Source organism: Sinocyclocheilus grahami, unplaced genomic scaffold (assembly GCF_001515645.1).
Source record: "Sinocyclocheilus grahami isolate Dianchi unplaced genomic scaffold, SAMN03320097.WGS_v1.1 scaffold205.1, whole genome shotgun sequence".
NCBI classification, from domain to species: Eukaryota; Metazoa; Chordata; class Actinopteri; order Cypriniformes; family Cyprinidae; genus Sinocyclocheilus; species Sinocyclocheilus grahami.
This window is the reverse complement of record NW_015505384.1, coordinates 938,987-944,727: the sequence shown is the minus strand read 5'-3', so window position 1 is coordinate 944,727 and position 5,741 is coordinate 938,987.

Genomic DNA, 5,741 nt, shown 5'->3' with positions numbered 1-5,741 from the left:
TCTCTCTCTCAAAACAAAACAACAAATAACCCCTTTTTTTCTTGTTTTTGTCATTGACCTAGTTCTCAACTGGTGGTCACAACCTTTAAAAAAAATGGGTCGCAGGTCTGTTCTGAAAAGGTTGCGGTTGGAAGAAGAAAAAAAAAAAGCTTACTGCAAAACGTTAAACATTCAGACTGTTTAAAAAGACTTTAAAAATACCTTTTTTTTGTTGTTGACATCAAAGGCTGTGGGTCCAATCGCACTCTCAAATTCAACACAAATTCATCTGTCATTTGGTAACCAGGCTGGAACTAATGCAATATTTAGCACAGTGTTTCTTCCATGTGTTAAGCTGCTAAATGATTGAGTGTGTTTATGCAATTACAATGTTTTATTTTATTTTTTTATTTTGTTACTTTTGTGCAATAAACAATTTGGTACTGTGTTTGGGTTGCCACATGACGTCTAGTATAACATCTGGGTCCTAAAGCTAAATCAGCTGAGATTCACTTGTTTAAGCTAACAGCTCATTTACCTTAGACGTTGTGTCAATGAAACCATTCAAGTCCACAATCAGAGCACCACACTAAAAGGGTCATCAGTGTTAAAATCTCTCAATCTCTGGCCCTCACTCTGCTCCCCCCTTTCTTCACCTGTTTTTGTCCTGGGAATGAAGCTGTGATGGCATCAAACTGCTGTTCATCAATGGATCCTATACTCATTACTTCTGAGTCTTTGTCACTTACAAAAGCTCCGCTGCACAGTCATCTGGTCATCTCTTAATACACACTCCAGGGGTAATTGGCTCATTGCTGCAGGACAAAGTGTGCAGGGCTATCAGGAAATCCTGAAAGGTTAAGACAGTTTGATATTGTACTGATTTTCAGTGGGCTTTATCTTATTTTTTAGTGGAGACTAATTAGCTTTATTTCTATGTTTTATAGACATTTGATTCCTGTAAAGGGGAAGTTTCTACAGTGACGTTTATAATACTACATTCATTTTTAACATCCAAAAACACTCAATATTTTAAAATGATTTTATTTTAATAAAAAAATTTATTTAGCATCAGCTAATTGACTAAATACATTAATTTATACCAAATTAGTTAATGAGTTAAATCAGGTTAAAATTGCTCTTTAAGATGATAATCACGTTACCACATTTTACATTGTATATATTCACTGGATTTGTGTGTGTGTGTGTGTGTGTGTGTGTGTGTGTATGTGTGTTTTAACATAATTCATGAGTTACTTTTCAATCGACTTGTTATCGACTTCTATTGGTATGTTCTAATAGGGTGTTGACAGTTTATGAATTATATCATTGGCTGGAATGGATTTTGCTACTGTATACATTTAAGTTGTAATTCAAAATGCCCTGTTTTGTTTGTTTTTTTAAATCAACACATGTTAGTGGATTTTCCTTCTTCACTACATAATCCTATCTACAAATCTACAGATTTTTTCTAAATTCGTTGCTTGAGCAAATTCGTCAAGCTGACATATATTAGTTTTAGTTACATTTAGTTTAGTTGTAAACCAGAGCAAGATTAAGATAAAGGTAAATAAATGACACTGACTACTAATTCTTGAGATCTGTGACAAATATTTGTAATTTCTGTCTGTCTGTCTGTCTGTCTGTGTGTGTGTGTGCGTGCGTGCGTGCATGTGTGTGTCTGCGTGTGGAAAGACAACACATGGTCTGTGAGAGCAGGTCTGTTAGAGGACATCCGGAAGGAAAGGAAATGTTGGCACATGCTTCCTCCTGTACTGTCAACTAAAGGAGCCACACACACACTCTTCATTCTTATGCCAAAGTCTGACACACACAATCACACAAATGGGGGTAATTAATCTCCTCTTCATTAGGATTACCTTTTTTTCTTCTTAAGGGATTCAAAAATGTCTGGATATAATGAACACAATGAAGCGCATTAACAATCCAAGGACAGCAGATATGATGGCATTTGTCGTATATGCAATGAAAACAAAACCCTTGATCTATTGCAGTGAAATCCCTTGCAGTCAGATTCACAGCGCAGTGACACACAAACACAAACACTCACAACCTAAATGGCCATTAATGCATTCCGTTTAATGGCTCATTACAGAGGGAGGCAATGTTTAGCCAACAGTGTTAGAAAGGTCAGCAACTGAGGGGGGAGGTTAGAGAGGTGAAGAGATTCACCAGATGAGGGTAGTCAGGTGCGGGAGGGGGGGGATCACCAGTACCCATGGGAACTGGAGTCCTGCCCTCTGTTAATGGACTGCAAAATGAGCCCCGGTCCCCCGTGTCATCAAATCAGATACAGAGGCAGATGGAGATGGAGTGAAAGATGACAATCAGGGTCAGACCCTTCATATTAAAACCTTGCTGTTTCAACGCTCACAGTCGGAGGAGGAGGCACAGGAAGCCCTCGTTTCACTCTCACATATTTGCAATAAGCTTAAAGCAGTAGATCACACAAAAGTAAAAATGTACTCACCATCAGGCAATCCAAGAATTAGATGAGTTTGTTTCTTCATCATATCAGATTTGGAGAAATCTAGGATTGCATCACTTGCTCACCAATGGATCCTCTGCAGTGAATGGGTGCCGTCAGAATGAGAGTCCAAACAGCTGATAAAAACAAAACAATAATCCACAAGTAGTCCACATGACTCCAGTCTATCAATTAATGTCTTGTGAAGAGAGAAGCTGTGTGTTTGTAAGAAACAAATACATCATTAAGATGTTTTAACTTTAAACTGTTGTTTCCGGCCAAAATATTAAATAATCCATAATAACGCCTCCTCCAGTGAAAAAGTCCATCTCCTTTTGTCCTCCCACATCAAAATCCACCCACATATTTGTTTAGAGCTGTTTTGGACTGTTTTTCGTTTGTAAACAGTGCTTGATCTGTGCAGATTTCTCTCCTGATTCACACAAGATGAACATTTCACTGCAGAAAGCAGTATTATTAAAGGACTCATGTTTTAGTTGTAAGCAATGGTTTGAAGTTAAATGGATTTGTTTCTTACAAAAACGCCACTTTTCACTTCACAACTTGTTAATTGATGGACTGTAGTCATGTGGATTACTTGTGGATTATTTTGATGTTTTTATCAGTTTTTTTGTACGCTCTTTCTGACTGCAGAGGATCCATTGGTCTGAAGGAAAGTTAGATTTTAGAATTTCGTTTTGGCTGAAATATTCCTTTATCATGCTCACAGGAAAAAAAATTAATAGCATTTCAAAGATGCTTTGATTCCACATCAGCAGAAAACTGATCAAGCTGTAGCCATTTTCCTTTTAAAGCATTACTGGCATTTGGTTTAGATGTTCTGATTCACCACCTAAAGTTACTTTTCTCCTTCACAGGCATTTATGAAATTCACACTTCAAAACATCAATATACACATGAGAAGTCGACTCATTTTGATCTTCTTCACGGCATGTAAACAGACCAACCATCAATTACAGTTCTAGCACCAGTAAAGAGCGGAGATGTAAATGAAGAAAAGAATGAAATATCGCACCTCAGTAGCAGCAAAATAAAACAGTGTTTTGCAATACAAAATGAACACAATAAGTGCATTGTATCAAACACTTTTTTTTTTACTCAAGTACATAGTAGTCAAGTACACCTAATGTAAAATGGGACCCCGATTACATACCAGTACTAGACCTTCATACTTGCACATGCACTGTTGAATGCACAACAGACTTAACTTTGCCATTGTGTTTACACACTTTCACAGATATAGGCTCTAAAGGGGTTTTACACTACATTTAAGAACCTTTTTAATTTGAACCCAGAAAGGTTTTTTTAGCCATACACATGGTGTTTCCATGAAAAAAATACAAATAAATATCTTTAAAATGCAATGTACAGTACAGTACCTTATTGTAAGGGCTGAAGAACATGTAACATTACCCCAAAAAGGTTATTGGTGAGAAGACTGAACCATTTAAGAACTTTTAATTTCTTTCCATATATATATATATATATATATATATATATATACAGTATATAAAACTTCAACCCAGGTAGCAGGGCCATAGCTGGGGTTTGCGGGCCCCGGTGCAGGTTTTGCCTGTGGGCCCTGTTTGAAATCGTGTAAATAGCACAAATAAATTAATAGAACAAAGATACAAATTACGTTTTTTTTTTTTGTTTTTTTTTTAAGTTTGCAGGTGTTCAAGTACAGAAACAGAATAATCAAATGTAAAATATCATTGCATAGTCTTTAATGTGTAAATTAAATATAGAATAATTCTTGTTAAAACTACAAAGTAATTCAGTTAAGAGCAGTGAGTGATTTTCTCTTTAATTTTCTTGGATTAACATTAAGGAGGACACAGAGAACAGCTAGTAATTTAGGCTCGGTCACTTTAAGAGACAATGCATCCAATGTGATACACATCTGATTTTATTCTCAACTGTTTATGTTCACTTAAGACATAACCAACGAATTTGTCCGTTCAAGACACAAAACTCAATTTAGTGTTCGCGGACTGAGAGACAGCTCTCTGTGTGCGCACAGAACACAGTGTGCAGGTGCTGAATTAAGCTCTTTCATAAATTGATGAGGTGTAGGCCTATTTGTTCGTTCAAGTGCAAGAAGACGCGAAGGAGAACTCAATTGGTTGTTCGCGCGTCTGAGACTGGCTCTCTTGAGTGTGAGCCGAACACAGCGCGCGATTACTCAGTTGAGTTCTTTCGCGTCTACTTGTGCTTGAATGCTTTAAAATCTCTTGAATGTGTTAATTGTGGTTTAAAAGCAAGTGCAAATGATAAGCTTTCGTGATGAGGCGCAGCAGTGGCCTGAGTGTACATTTCATGCTGAAATCGGAGCCACCCACACCCATGGGCATCTATATAATGTCACCACCTTTCACCCTTTAGCAACGGCCCTGCCAGGTAGCATGTGGAAATACACTCTTAAAAATAAAGGTGCTTCACGATGCCATAGAAGAACCTTTTTGTCTAAATGGTTCCATAAAGAACCTTTAACATCTGAAGAACCTTTCTGTTTCACAAAAGGTTCTTTGTGGCGAAAGAAGGTTCTTCAGATTACAAAAACGTAAGAAAGAGATGGTTCTTTAAAGAACCTTTGACTGAATGGTTCTTTGTGGAACCAAAGATGGTTCTTCTATGGCATCGCTTGAAGAACCTTTTGAAGCACCTTTATTTTTAAGAGTGTATAAAGAACAGATGTGACCAAATGAAAAAGAAATCAGTGAACCAACCATTTCCAGGCTCTCACAGAGTCCTCACATCAGCAAAGGGAATTTGAAAGCTTTGAAAGCAGTCAAATTAATATGATGATAACCACTAGAACTATTTTCATTTGGCAACTTTTAACAAAACGACAACAGCCATATGCCTGCTGAAAATAAATGTTGAGTATTGGTGAAGAAGTCTGATAATCTAAATATTAGTGGAAACGTGTCTACCTGAGAACGTCACTGGCAGGTGATTCCATTGCCATTTTAAAACCGTAAAACTCCTCACTGCCAAATGGAGGACTAGTTGCTGTAATTAAATCATGAAATTCCACTCTCCTCATCGCAGGACATGAAGAGAATCGACTAACCAGCTCGCCAAACCCATTTGATACTCGAGCATGAAATTATGACTTTTTTGGATAAATAATTACAAAGCTAACATCTGATAGCAAGGTGCACCCAGGGGGAGGATTAGTGCACACAGGGGTGTTAGCCCTCATTACCAGCAGTGGATGAGAGGAGGAGAGAGAAAATATACTGGGATG